The sequence below is a fragment of the Myotis myotis genome, unplaced genomic scaffold (assembly GCF_014108235.1).
Source record: "Myotis myotis isolate mMyoMyo1 unplaced genomic scaffold, mMyoMyo1.p scaffold_m19_p_5, whole genome shotgun sequence".
Lineage (NCBI taxonomy): Eukaryota > Metazoa > Chordata > Mammalia > Chiroptera > Vespertilionidae > Myotis > Myotis myotis.
In genome coordinates, this window is record NW_023416357.1 from 68,539,337 (window position 1) to 68,555,222 (window position 15,886).

General features: G+C 43.8%; 1 pseudogene; it reads left to right on the plus strand.

Annotated features, from left to right (window-relative positions):
- Positions 1-11,055, plus strand: part of LOC118656516 — a 45,428-nt pseudogene extending 34,373 nt beyond the window's left edge.
- Positions 11,056-15,886: the final 4,831 nt, after the last annotated feature.

A 15,886-nucleotide genomic window follows, 5' to 3' on the forward strand; every position in this document is an offset into this window, starting at 1 on the left:
GTTTGGTGAGCACAACAGGAAATATTTTGCTTTCAGAGAACAAAAAAAAAATAGGTTTATTTGCATTATGCTTATTAATTTGTGCAGTTATTCAGTGTCTGGTAAGTTAATATTCAAGAAAAAATTTTATTAAAATGTTCTATTATTTTATGTTAACGATTATTCATTTATTTCAGCCCTTTGTATTCAGCATGTATCTATTAAAATAAACCTATGTTTCTATAAAAATTGAAGCTTTTGATTTTTTGCGGCCCACATAAACTTAAACCTTGTTTATTTGGCCGTGTTAGCCTTTGAGTTTGACATGCTTGTCCTAGAGTGAGCATCCAAGAGCAAGTTCCAAAAGACAATTTATAACAGGCACCTCCTAACTGCCACCATATTGTATTGGTCAAAGCAGTCACAGAGCCCGGCCAGATTCAAGGGGAAAAGCATCAAAGACTTTGTGGCCATTACAAATACACCTTGGTGGCTATGGAAATTGTGTTAATCCATATAAAACACTTAGAACAGTCCCAACATGAACAAGCACTGCACATGTTTGCTATGGTTGACATCACCTTAGCAGTGGTAGTACAGCCAAACGCCTTGCTGGCAAGATCAGAGAAGCAGGACCTTTCACAACAGACTGCCTCCCTCCCTCCATAACCCTTCCAAAGAAAGTGGGGGTTCGTGCCAGCAAGAAGATATAATCCGGACCTGATACCTCAGCCTAGCATGGCAACTCTGGTCAAGGGCAGCCGACGACCTGATGTGGCTCCTGAGGATGACTTACAGGTAAGGGTAAGGATTGTGCCCTTGCATAGAACAGCCAGTTCACCATCTGCTGCCCCGACTCACCATAGGCTTGTGTTGAACACATCTTGCTATGATCACCTCCTTTGCAAGACCTTCTTCTGCTCCATGGTTTCCAGGTAAAGCCTTCAAGAAAAACAAAGATTGCATTTTCCAACTGTCTGTTGTCCTTTATGGTAAAATATTTCCTATATTTTTCTTTCTTCTCATCAAGATGAATCTATAAAGAGTTGCGCATGCATGCATGCATTCATTCATTCTCACATTTAAAAACACGTGTTAAGCACTTACCAGTACTGTGTAACAGGCACTTAGCTACACTCCAAGAGTACAAGTTGAACAAGACAGACAAATCTTTGCTGACATGAAGCTAATACTTTAATGGAGGAGCCAACTGACAAATAAGTAAACAAAGAAGCAAATGAGCGAGAGACAGATTCTGATCACTGCTCTAAAGGAAGGGGCCACGATAGAAGGGAACGCGAGGAGTGTCCTTTACTCAGATGGTAGTTTTGGAAGGGCTCTTTGAAGAGGTGGTATTTGAGTTTTCCAGCCTCTTAAAAATCCAGGGAAGAGAATTCCAAGCAACATCGACGCCAAAGACAAGGACACTGAGGTGAGAAAGAGCTTAATGTATCCCAGGTCCAAGGTTGAGTGTAGAAAGGAGAAAAAGGTTTATGATAAGGTTCAAGTCTAGGCAGGGGTCAGATCCTGCTGGGCAAACTAGCCTGGAAACCAAGTGAAAACCAAACTGTAAAGGGAATTTATTGGCTCAACTGAAAAGTAGAGGCATAGCATGGGGTTACACTGGCTCCAACAGAGTCAACAGGACTTGGTCTTTTCCATGTCTTAGTCTCCTTTCTTCCGAGAGGGCTTTAGCCCAGGAAGCCTTTGCCTATGGATGAGTTTCTGTAGCTCAGGCATACATACATCATCTTTACAGCCAGCAGTTCCCAATGTGCTAGCAACAGTCTTATTGGATCAACTCAGATGTGTTCATCTCTAGATCAATCTCTGTGACACAGGAAAAGAATATGCTGATTGTCCATGTTAGTATTACATACTGACCCTCTGATACAGGGAATGAAGTAGAGTCAGCCTGCCAAGATCACTTGCAGTGAGAACCAGACAGTAAGTGGCATTTAATCTGATAATAGTTCAAAAAGGTTATTTTGACTGCTGGGTAGAGAAAGTTTGGAAGGATTGAAATCAGAGAGCTATTACAAAATGGCAAGTGGGAGAATGAATAAACACATAATGCACGCTCAACTCTTCATAGATTCATTTTGATGAGAAGAAAGAAAAATATAGGAAATATTTTACCATAAAGGACAACAGGCAGTTGGAAAATGCAATCTTTTTTTTTCTTGAAGGCTATTACAGAATGGCAAGTGGGAGAGATTGGTGCCTCAGACTCTGGGTGGCAGCAGTAAGAGTCAGAGACTTGTGGACAGACTTGAGATCTATTTCTGATGGAGTGGAGGTGGGGAAACAAGTGAAAGAAGAAGTCAAGCATGATCCCCAGGGTTTTGGCTTGCTCACCTGGATGAATCATGATGCCATTTACCAAGAGGAGAAGGACATGGGAGGTGGAAGGCAGGGACAAGTGAGGAGGGAAAAAACCAAGAGTTCCATTGTGAATGTGTTCAGTTTTAGATTCCTGTAGGAGATGTTGAATAGGTAGTTGAATGAACAAGTCTGGAATATAGAAGAAAAGGAATCATCAGTAGATAGACATTATTTAAACATAAAAGACTGAATGAGATCACCCAGGAGAGCATGTAGATAGAGAAAAGAAGGGGGCATTCATGCTACTTCCCCAACAATTCCACACTCCCCAAACTGTTTTACTTGGGTTTTAGGCAAATATGGGCTCTCCTACCCCTAGACTGTGTGTGTGTGTGTGTGTGTGTGTGTATGTGTCTATGCATGTGCCATTCCCTCTGCCTGCAATGACTTCTGTTCTTTCCCCTGTACCCCCAAATAAGGATCAGCTCAAATCTCCCGTCTATAGCAATCCTTGCCTCTGTTAGCTGCATTGCAAATGTCAGCGTCTTTGCTTCCTATAACTTTCTTTTTTTTAAATGTATCTGGCAAAATTTATTAGTTTTTGAATAAAATACAAAATTTAGTATTTAATAAGATACATCTGCCTTTCTTTCCTGCACTTATGCGTGGGGATTTTTGTTGTTGTTGTTGTTTGCTTCCTATAACTTTCATTGTCTATTCACCACATATTTGGCATTTACAAAACACTGTCCTCTGTGTGTGCATATCTCCCTCAAAAAGATTATAAACTCTGAGAAGGCAATCTACAAACCTTTATGCTCCCAACCTGGCAGATTGCCCAGATAAAAAGTTAAAACAAAGATCTGTTCGTTAATGGCAACACTCACTCATACTTCGTTTTGGTAGTTTTTGTTCCAGTGGCTGGGAATTCATCTCAAACTCCTATGCTTGGTGAGACAGCAGCTCAGCAAGGGCATTTCAATCAATGCCCTGAGTATGAGGCAGCAATTGTCCAATGCTTTAAAATAGTTATGGCAAATAAATGCTTGTGGCAAATAAAGAGTACATGACTCAATCTATATTGAAAAGAACCAGATGAAAGTAGTTTCCCACAGAGGGAAATAAAAGATTTAAAATGAGCACCTAGGAAGCACTTCAACTGTTTCTGCATCTATTCCTGAATAATATTCCACTTCATCGGAACACATCTCAGTGTGTTTGTGCCCATTTAGCACCCCCGCCTCCCTTCCCAGCAGAGGTTTCATAACTTACAGTCCACAGTCATTCCTAAATGTTACCAGGTGGATTCTCAAGCTCCAGACGGCTCAGTCAGCACCGGGGATTCTAGGGAGCCGCACTTTTTCAATTTTTCTGGTTGAACTATGAAACACCTCCTCACCTCACTTCTCCCCCAAACCACCCCTAAATTATTCCAAGCTGTATTTGTCTCAACCTGGAATTCCAATAGTCTCCTGCTCTTTCACATGCTCTCCATCTGGGCATCCCTTGATCAGCTATGCAGAACAGAGTTCTCCAGTTAGGCAAATCAACCTTCATTCCCCAATTCTCTTTAAAGCTGCAGCAAGCACACCCACAACGACTCCAGTGACCACACTGAAGAGAGTTCAGCTGGTCTGATGCCATTTTCCAAAGACAACTTTTGCTACTGATTAAGTCATATCTGCCTGTTTTCCAGAGCTCATACTATTTTCCCTTTTTGACACATAACTCACTTCAAAACTAGTATCACTTGAGTCTGCCAGTTGAATGTGACCCTTCATTTTTGTTTCTAGGATGTCCAGCTGCACAACAGATGCTGTGCGGTGGAAAAGGACCCATTTTAGAATAGGCTTTCTGGATTTACCACTTACAATTGCTGCGTGACCTCCAGCTAGTGAGTCTGAGTCTGTTACCTTGCACACAAAAAATGAAGATTAAAAACACTTTGAAGTACGGATGGGCATACCCCAGTGGAAGACCACCACAATCAAGAGAGTATTACAACAAAGTCATAATTTTTTTGCTGGTGGAGGATCTTGCCTTCAATTTGAAAACAAAAAAACAAACAAACAAAAAACTCAGCATTTGTGAAGTACAATAAAGCAAAGGGCAATAAAAACAAGGCATGCCTGCACTGTTGTGAGGATTAAATGAAATGGCATAACAGAAGTGCTTGGAATTAAACCTTGCATAATATAAGTAGGGGCTCAGCAAAGGATAAGTTGACCCATGTGAAATTGCCTTTTACATAGGTCCAAAATGACCAATATTGACAATTTCACATGGTTCAACCAGCCATTAGCCTGATATTTAAGCATTGAGGAGCTCAGTGTCCAATTGGCTGGAATATTGAGTACAGAGGAGGTGAAACCTCAGAGTTGACTCTTATTTAAATCATCAAAGATTTAAGGAATGCCAGCACCCTGCTAGGCACTTTAAATTCAGGGAGATTTTCTTGACTCTGAGCTGGCAGTTAAGCAAAGCTAATTTAAGAGCCAGGAGAACTATGTGGTTAGGAGTCTAGACTCTGGAGAGTGATTTCTTGAGATCAAAGTCCAGCTCTGCTACTCACCAGCTTTGTGACCTTGAGTAACTTCGTTAAACAATCTGAGTCTCAGTTTTCTCCATGACATGGGATCACACAAGGTTGTTGTTAGGACTAAATAAGGTAATGTATGTAAAGTTCTTAGAACACTGAAGTGTTAGTTATCATTAACTTGATTGAAAATAGGTGGTTTGGCCTGATAAGCCCCATGGACAGAAATCAGAACCCGAACAATGGAAATCAGCCTTGCCTTCTTGATCAGCCCCAGTATAACAGCTGGGACACCGGTTGGGAAGCTCAGGAATGGAGGATGAAACCACCCAGGAGAGCTCAGTGAGAATCCTCCCAGCCAATGGCATTGCATACTCTCTCCTGGTGTTTCAAGGGAAGGGCAGAGAACTTTGTAGTTACCCAGAGCAGAAGTGACTAATACATGCCCTACAGAACCCAGTGAAAAAAGATGATAGGAGATGAAAGGGAGGGGAAAGGGTTATCACACACCAAGAAGGAATATACTCTGCTCATTCTGGTGGGAAATGAAAACATTATTTGAATCCACCATTTATTTAGAAACTCATATTAATTAGGACAAAGACATTGTAAGGAAAATGATAATAATGTCCTATGGGTTTTCTCATAACCACTTTTATGTATATTATTTGACTACACACACACACACACACAAAACCTGTGAGTCAGGTAGGCGAAGCCAGCATTCTGTTTAAAGATGAGAAACTGAAGGATCAGGGAGCTTAAATGACTTACTCAAGCCTACCTGGACAGTAGGTGATGAAGCTGGAATTTTAGTCCCTTAAAGGCAGGGCCATGTTTATCTTTTTTCTTCCCAGCACCAGGCACCAACCTCACATTTATTGAGCAATTGAATGGGGGTGGGGAAAGGCTGTTCCTAGAAAACAGACTCACTTTCTCAGGCTAGTTCAGGCTCTCAGTCTAATGGCTCTAATGCATACTTTGTAGAGTCTTGAACCTGTAGTTGGGCAGTAATTCAGAGGCATCTAAAGGAGGCAAAGGAAAGAGTTTCAACAGTGTGTGCTAGGACAGATCAGGTATAGTACACATAATCAGCATTAAACATGCCCTTCTCCGTAACTCTAATAACAGGCGAGACTATCCACCCGTACTTCTCAGGCTGCCATTTATAACCTATTTGCACATCTGAAAAATGAGGAGATAAAGCTTATAAGCTATATGCTATATACATTTGCTTAGTAAACACACAATTTGATTTGCCCCACACCTCCTTAGGGAAAGATCTGGCAGAGCACTTAAAATCTCAAGAGGGCCCGGCTAGTGTTGCTCAGTGGTCGAGCACTGACCCATGAACCAGGTGGTCATAATTCAATTCCTGGTCAGCGCACATGTCCGGATTGTGGGCTCAATCCTTAGTAGGGGGAGTGCATGAGGCAGCGGATTGGAGTCTCTCTCTCATTGATGTTTCTATCTCTCTATCCCTCTTCCCCCTCTCTCTAAAAATCAATAAAAACATATTTAAAATCTCAAGAGGATCTTTCAATAAACATATTTTCTTCTTGGATCTCTGAATGCAAGAGAAATCTGAGGTTGAGACTGGGCAGTCTCAGCCCTTGCTTTGGGTTTTCCCTTAATGTAAAGGATATTCCCCCTCCATCAAGATGCAGGGAAACGTGTAATTCTAAGTGTCCAAGTCCTCCCACCCCCCACTTCTGTTTCAAAGAGTTTTTTGGGACTCTGAACTGATGGTAGGATAAGATGAGAGGGTGGCTCTCCAAATGGAGCATGCTCAGTGGAGGAGTGGGGAGCCGGGAGACATCACGACTCTCTGGAAGATAAATGGGCTCTGTGCTTTCTGCTGTTAATGGTGGTCCCTCAATGTCTAGGAAGGAGAGTGACATATATAGCAATGCCATGCTGATACAACTTCCACTGGGTTTCCTGGTTCTGGTAACAGACATTTGCTACCAAGGGATAAATATTTGCAGTTTTTATTTGCTATCTCTGTAGTCAGGGATTCTAATCTGTTTGTGATGAGTGGAGAAAATCCTCAGGGTTTAATTTATTTAACTTACCTTTGCTCTCTTGAATCCTTCAGAATTTCCTCTTTATCTTTCTGCAAAGTTGCCCACAATGTGGAGTAGGATGTGTGTTTTCCTCATTCTGCAACTTTAAAAAATTTTATTCTTTCATTTCTTCCTCTATTCTCTCGGTCCTATCCTTATGAAACTCTTATTAGAAGGCTGTAGGAATTACTGGATCTGTTTTCCAAGTCTCTCAACTCTTCCCTCATGTGTTTTTCTCTTTGTCCTTTTGCCCTATGTTCTGGGTCAAATTTTCAGGTCAATCTTCAGGCTCACATATGCTTTTTATTCGTGTCATTACTGCTCTTCATCAGAGTATTTTTAGTAATGAAGCCAACATAAGAAAATTGCAAAAACTTGCAGAAGATCATAATGATCAAAATAAATGGAGATACTTACCATGTTTGGATATGAAGACACTGTAACACAGAAGTGGCAATTTTCAAGTTAACCTATAAATCCAAAGCAATCCTAGTAAATTGTCTTTTTAAAAAAATATATTTTATTGATTTTTTACAGAGAGGAAGGGAGAGGGATAGAGAGTTAGAAACATCAATGAGAGAGAAATACCGATCAGCTGCCTCCTGCACACTCCCCACTGGAGATGTGCCCGCAACCAAAGTACATGCCCTTGACTGGAATCGAACCTGGGACCCTTGAGTTCACAGGCCAACGCTCTATCCACTGAGCCAAACTGGTTAGGGCTAGTAAATTGTCTTTAACAGACAAGCTATCTAAAGTTTATTGGAGTATGTTTCAAGAATGAGGATTTTATCTCCTCTTCTGCTTAAGACTCCACTAAATTGATAGTTAAGGAACTACATCAACAAAAAGAAAGTAGAAACCTGTATAAGACAAAGAGAATAAAGAACATGAAAGCAGACAAAAGAATTAAATGCAATTTTAGAAGATAGGACCAGATAGAGGAGCAGTGAGTGATTTCACACGGCAGAGGAAGCAATGATCCAGGCCACCCGGAGGGGCATAACCACTAATAAGTGAGCCAGTTCACCTGGTGGAAAACTGTGAGATGCTCAGCTTTGGAGACAGTGGGTACAATGAAAGGCTGGGTTGAGCTGAGGAGCTAAAAACAGACATTGTTGAAAGTTTGCTTTTGGAATAGTCATATCCTTCCCTCTCCTCACAAAGTAAGGCTACTCATGTCCAAGTCTAATGACTGAAGAGTTATATTCTGCTGGGGGCTAATTCCAGCAGGTCATAAAGTTCATAAAATGTTGATGGAACTTGAGGCTTCAGCAGGGCTGAATATTACCTGCTGCTGGAATAGCTGAAAGCATTTCCCCAAACCTGAAAATCTGCATATATTATTGCCTGCTGCCAGACAGCGGAGGGCAGTTTCCCCAACCTGATAATTTTAGTGTTTACCAGGCCTTACCTTTGATATGTATATCTGCTTGGCTATAGGGCAAAAATGTGTGAATAAAAAACCCTGGGTCCAGAGATTCAGAGAGACCTTAGTTACTAAAGCCAAGCTTTCCTGGCTCCCCCATCCATTCCAAATTTATATCTCATGTCAAGTCTCTTTATTAAGGGTCCAGATTCCTGAACCCTTCTAGATGCTGAGTAAGACCCCGAGAATTTTTTGTATAATTTAATGATGAAGGCCAAGACTTAGGGATACCCAGATGAAGGCAGCAGAGGGGAGGCACATGGAAGTCAGCAAAAGGAATGCAGTCACCTTTTCACAAATTGCCCTCCAGGCTGACAGACACATAAAGAATATCAGAAGATTCTTTTTTGACAAACTAAATGTCCCTAAAGAAAAAACTTCCAGTTTTTGGGTTTCTCCCTCCATCTCTCTTTCTTCCCTCCCTCCCTCCCTCCCTTCTTCCCTCCCTCCCTCCCTCCTTCCTTCCTTCCTTCCTTCCTTCCTTCCTTCCTTCCTTCCTTCCTTCCTTCCTTCCTTTCTTCTTATGAACTCCCTGCTAAAAGGAGCCTACAGGTCAACAAGTCCTGCCTACTCACTCAGAGCCTCCAAGCAATATTTTGGAGGCTCACTCTTAAATATGAACAGAAAGCCAAGGCTCCCAGGCAACTGAGGAAAACTGCAAACATGAAAGAGAAAGATTGTCACAAGAATAGAGAAGGATATTTAAAAATCTACAACCCTAGAGAAATAAGTGAAGTGAATGTATTCTTATATCCAGAAGTAGAGGTTATGTAAAAGGATAAATAAAAAAACAAGAAATAAAAATTTCTTCTGGAAATAAAAATTAAATTAAATTAAAACATTCATTAGAAAGATTGAAGAATAAAGTTGAGGAAATCTAAAAACTAGCACAAAAAGACATTAGCACAAAAAAAATGGAAAAGAAAACATAATTAACATAAAGGACGAATCCAACCAAAATGATTTCTTAAAATAGAGAAGTGAGAAAACAGAGAGGTGGAAAATATGAAAGTAAAATGACAAACTTTTTTAGCAGTAAAACAAAAATTTCTGGATGGTAAATGTCTTTTTTATGCCCAATAAAATGGATGAAATAAAATCCTTATAAAAGTATATAAATTGTGAGATGTCAGAGTTCTGGGGAAAAGAGAAAATCCTAATGGTTCCCAAAGAGATTGGGCGGGGGCGGGGCAGTCATTTGCAAGGAAACAGGCATCAGGTAGGAATAGGATTATTCAACAGCTACAGTGAATGTTAGAGATCAATAAAATAGTGCCTTCAAATATTTGAAGGAATGTTAAGGTTCAGTCTAGACTTCAAATCCCAGCCAAATTATGACTCCAAGGAGTGGCTAGAATAAAGACATTTTCAGAAGGGTAATATTACCCATTTCTTCTTTTTAAAAGACACTGGAGGAGGAACAGCACAAGCCTGAGTCTTGGCTTCTTGCCTTCCTCCCTGGACAATAAGTTTCAGCACCAGCTCCATCTTTTTCACCAACTACTGGACCCTGGGCTCCATACAGTCACCCAGCCACCAGTCCAGCTGGCCAGCAGTGTGGCCAGAGCCTATATATGCACTGGGGGCTCGGGCTCCCAGGTCTCCATGCCCACTCCAAAAGCACGTGGGGCGGCTAGGGGTCCAGGGTCCTGGCTGCAGAGATGGCCTGGGGTCTGGCAGGCATAGGGAGCATCCAGAGAAAGAAAGAGACTATTCAATACCTGGAGAGGGTGAGTAGCCTGGAGTTTGATAATAGAGGAGACTGGAGAACAAAATCCAGACACACCTGGAGAAGGGACCCCAAGTCAGAGACTAGGGGGCATTACTTCAAGATCCCAGAGGACTTGAGGGCTCAGGTCTTTGCAAGTTCTGTCGGCAATGCCTACATTATTTTGCAGATTGACAATGCCTATCTTGCTGCTGATGACTTCAGAGTCAAGTATGAGATGGAGCTGGCCATGTACCACTCTGTGGAGAGAAACATCCAGGGTTCCAACAGGTCACTAATGACACCAATATCACTCAGCTGCAGTTGGAGACAGATCAAGGCTTTCAAGGAGGAGCTGCTCTTCATGAAGAATAACTACAAGGAGGAAGTAAATGGTCTACAAAACCAGATTGCCAACTCTGGGTTGACCGGGGAGTTGGATGCCCAAATATCAAGACCTCAGCAAGATCATGACGAACATCCATGCCCAGTATGACGAGCTAATTCGGAAAAACCAAGAGAAGCTAGACAAGTACTGGTCCCAGCAGATTGAGGAGGTCACCAGAGTGGTCAACTCACAGACTGTCAAGACAGGAGCTGCTGAGATGATACTCATGCAACTGAGACGTATGGTTCAGTCCTTGGCGACTAACCTGGACTTGGTGAGAAATCTGAAGGCCAATTTTGAGAATAGCCTGAGGGAGGTGGAGACACGATATGCCATGTGGATGGCACAGCTCAATGGGATCCTGAGCAGCTGGAGGCAGAGCTGGCTCAGACCTGGGCAGAGGGGAAGTACCAGGCCCAGGAGTACCAGGCACTGCTGAACACCAAAGTCAAGCTGGAGGATGAGATTTCTACCTACTGCCTCCTGCTGGAAGAAGGGAAGGACTTTGATTTTGGTAACAACGTGGACCACAGCAACTCTATGCAATCCATCCAAATGACAACCACCTGCATGATGGTGGATGGCAAAGTGGTGTCTGAGGGGCACCCCTTAGGGGGGCAGTAGGCCAATGAAAGTTCAGAGATCATTGAACATTAAAGAAAAAAAAAAGCAATTGGAAGATTTTCAATTCTCTTAATGGCAGGCTAAATCAATCCTTCCACTGAGGTCAACTATAGGAAAAATTACATAACATATACCTATTTATTTAATACTAGAAGCCTGGTGCACAAAAATTTGTGCACTGGCGGGGCGGGGGAATCTCTCAGCCCAACCTGTGCCCTCTCACAGTCTGGGACCCCTCGGGAGATAAACACCTACTGGCTTAGGCCTGCTCCCCTGGTGGCAGATGGCACACCCGATCCCGTGGTGCCTGCCCTGTCTCCCCCGGTCGCACACGGCAGGCCCAGATCCCGCACTGGGGTGGGCGGCGGCTTGGGATCACGCTGTCACCCACCCCACCCGCCCCGCCCCGCACATGGCAGGCCCAGATCCCGCGCTGGGGTGGGTGGCGGCTCGGGATCAAGCTGCTGCCTGCACAGGGCGGGCGCAGCAGGAGCTGCCTGCAGTATGCAAATTTAACGGCCATCTTTGTTGGGTTAATTTGCATACTCTTCTGATTGGCTGATGAGCGTAGCGAAGGTACAGTCAATTAGCATTATTGTCTTTTATTAGTGTAGACTAGAGGCCCGGTGCATGAATTTGTGCACCAGTGGGTTCCCTTGGCCTGGCCTGTGGGATCAGGCCAAAACTGGTTCTCCGACATCCCCTGAGGGGTTCCAGATTGCAAGAGGGTGCAGGCCAGGCCAAGGAACCCCACCAGTGCATGATTGGGGCCAGGGAGGGACATGGGAGGTTGGCCCTCTGGGGAGGGACTGAAGCAGAGCTGCAGGGTTTGTCTGGCCCATCTTGCTCAGTCCCAATCAGCTGGACCCCAGCAGCAAGCTAACCTACCAGTCGGGGGTGTCTGCCCCCTGGTGGTCAGTGCATGTCATAGCAAGCGGTTGAGCAGCCTTAGCATATCATTAGCATATTACGCTTTGATTGGTTGAATGGTCAACTGGATGACCGGACACTTAGCATATTAGGCTTTTATTATATAGGGTTATATATGTTTAAGTATGTATAATATATAATATTTTAAATATACAATTAAATATATATTTTATAAATATAAATACAATATATATTTTAATTTTTCTTAAAAGCATCAAAGAGCTGATAAGACAGTGAAGGATTTTCATGCCAAAATTTGGATGAATATGAGAAGCAAGTACTCAAAGCTGCCTTTGCCCCACTCAGGAAGAAACAGCTGCAATGTGGAGCTGTGGTATTTGGCAGCCTCACTGGCAAAACAGATAAAAGGGCCTGCCAAGTGGAGAGTCTGATAAATACTCACACACTAAGTTGAGGTCCTGAAGAGTTTTACTCTTAGAGCAAGCTTCCCAAACCTGTCTGCACATTAGAATCACTGGAGAGCTTTTAACAATTCCAAAGCACAGGCAACCCCACAGACCGATTAAATCACAGTCTCTGGGGTGGGACACCGGCATCGGGGTATTTTGAAGCTCCCCAGGCAATTCCAAGTTGCAGATGAGTTGGGGAACCACAGCGGTGAGAGTGAATGGGAGGTAACTTTGTCCTCACATGGGTGACTCAGAGAATCTCAAGTCTGGAACTTCAATTACAGTGGTCCCTGCATGTCAGCTGCAAATGAAAATGCTCTGTGGGGCATTATGCTCTCATCCTTGGCCTCACATTATTTCTACAAATAAAATTTCAAATGCAGTGTCATAGCATAATGTCTCTATGAGTGGGGATAAAGACAACAGACACAAACCCACCAAAGCATACAACTAGATAGCATAGCATGTAATTTCTTCTAATGCTTTGTGCTCAATCTAGAAAATTTTCTAAGAAAAACTGCAAGACAAATACTCCTTCTAGATCCGTGGTTGGCAAACCACAGCTCGTGAGCCACATGCGGCTCTTTGGCCACTTGAGTGTGGCTCTTCCACAAAATACCACTGTACGGGCATGCATGTACAGTGCGATTGAAACTTGGTGGCCCATGCGCAGAAGTTGGTATTTTGTGGAAGAGCTGGTATTTTGTGGAAGAGCCACACTCAAGGGGCCAAAGAGCCGCATGTGGCTCGCGAACCGCGGTTTGCTGACCACTGTTCTAGATTATGGTATGAAATAACTTCAGAACTCCAAGGCAATATTGACAATTGAAAAAATGGAAGTGATTAAAAAAAAGCATCCCTATATATCATCCTATCTAATAAAGATGGAATGTGCAAGTTGACCGTCACTTCACGACAAAGATGGTGGCGCCCACAGCCAATAAGGAGGAAATATGCAAATTGACACAACAAAGATGGCAGTGGCTGGGCGGGACACTTGTGTCATTGCCATGGTGACAACACAGGTGTTCTGCCCTGGCGGCCGCTCCAGGCCTCTGGGCAGTGAGCGAAGGCGGAAGGCGGCTCCCAGCCGAAGCAAAGGCGGAAAGGCGGTGCCAGCAGCCAGGGGAAAGAAGGCCTATTCTTGCATGAATCTTCGTGTATCAGGCCTTTAGTTAGTTATAAGAACTGTCGGGGGGCCGGGGGGGGGGGGTGCAGGAAGAGGGGTGTAATCACTCGGAAAAATATTTCCAGAAGCATTTAATTAGAAATAATTGCTTCTTGCTCCAATTTTTTTTAAGCCACAATAGTAAGATCCATTCCCTCCCCCCCCCCCCCCGTAGGGAAGGAAGAGATCAACAAAATCAAATTGAAAGCAATAGAAAAAGAGGAGACTCGAGTTTTTATATTACCCTGGAAAAGCCACCTAGATATCCCAGATTTTAAGAAGCATGGGGCCTAAATCTTGACATCTCTTTCTCCCACCTCACAGTCATTTCCATTTCTTCCCATACAAGACTTACTGCTTTTAGCCAAGCATTGTGTTGGACCTTGGGGATGTGACAACCTCAAGTCTTTATTAGCACAGAGAGTGGGAGAGAGATCAGCCAGATAAGCCGGCAGGCAGTTACAATTCAGAACTCAAATGCAGAGGTGTGTGCAGAGTATGAGGAAGCCTGGAACTCAGATCACTTCCCAAACACACCCATTATCCTTCCAAAGATGAGAAGCCACAAGAAAAAACAAAATCTAAAAGCATTGTCACTTGTGATTGCAAAATAAATACCCCATGATATCACTCGGACAGGAAAGAGTGAGGTGGATTTGGGAAGGTGAGTGAAGCACGCAGCCATGCTGTGTGCACAGATGGTGGAAGGCCCTCAACAGGCCAGCTAGGACCTCTGCCCCAGGCCTCTTCCTTCCCCTCCGCACCTGGCCCCTGACCTCTGTGCCTGTCTGTACCAGAGTCCTTGTCCTGCTGCCTCCGGAGGATGCTGTAGGCTGTGCATGACTCTGCTCTGCTGGAGACACCCCTGCACACACACACACACACACACACACACACTCACACACACACACACAGACACCAACTGCTCCCACCACTCAGCCCTCCAGGGACAGGACACTTCTTTCCTCCTGGTGTTTCTATACCCAGCCCAGGCCTTCCCTTCATTCTCCACACATAACAAATGTCCAGGCAATATCATTTGAAGAATCTGCACCTACAAACCAGTGATATTGGACTTCACATTCCAATTCAAAGAACAGCTTCCAACAAGTGCCAAGAATCAGACCTGCACCAGGTCCCTTCGTTTCCCTCCATGTCAGTGCCCAGTCTGCTGCCACTGTGGCCAGGAAGTGCTCCAGGCCTCCTCAGAGCCCAGGGATGCAGTCTTTTCTCTTATTTCACCTTTGAGTGTCCTAAAAGAGAGATGATTATTGGTCCTGGTTCACACCTTATGTTCCAGTATAATTATTAATAGTTTCCCCATTTCACTCCCCAAAGAGCCCAATTTGGATATTATGTTACATGATCACCTTGCCCAGGAATAACGGGCTAGGAAGACTGACAGCAAGACAACCCATTCCTTTCAGGGAAACCATCCCCAGTACCAAGGGAATGATTGGGCCCCATAGGACCCAATAGTAGTCAGATGCCAGCTGTCTGCAAGTGTACATTCACCAAAGCTTGGCTCAGTCAGGCTTACATAATAATATGCATGGGACATCGGTAGTCCAACCCAGGTTGCAATATGGCAAGAGCAATACTGTCCCTTTTCAGTCACACTTCCAGTAAGAGGTGAGTCCTCTGCTAAGTAGGAGTCCAAATAAAGTCCAAGTCCAGCCTTGTTACATGACGTTCAGACAGTCAAGCCAACTTTCACAGGACAGTTCGTACAGGATGGCTTACCTCCAGTGACAGGAGCCCCATGTGTTAAATGACTAAGCAATTTTAGCTGATATACAAGCAACTTAATATATAAAGTAACCTCGGGTCGAGCTACCAACTCTATTTGAAGAGAGAGGCAAATATCAGCTCAGAAGTAAGACTCTGTCGGCAATACTTGGGAGTGTATGGCCATATCCAGAGGCTATTGATGAGAAAGCTTATGCACCCACAAATGAGATCAGTGAGGAAACTGGGCTTTGGCACTCCCCCTTCACCCTCAAACCCAGTCAAACTGAATCAGAACGTGACCTGTGGGAGCTGTGAAAGAGCAGGCCCAGGGCCCGGTTGCCGTCGGCTCCATTTGCCATGTTTCTTTTTCCTATTCGTGTCTCATGTCAATGTTTATGTCACAACTGTTGATTCTGCTCCTCTTTCCATGCCTCCTGTCTTGGGAGACAATTAGTGAACAAAGGAACATCGGCATGTCCGGGCTGCCCAAGTGCCTCGCAGGCTGTGTGCAGCTAAGTTTTCAAGACAACCCTGCACTCAGCTCATGCCAGATTTAAAATCTGCAATGCCAGCCTGGAAGTGGCATACAGAC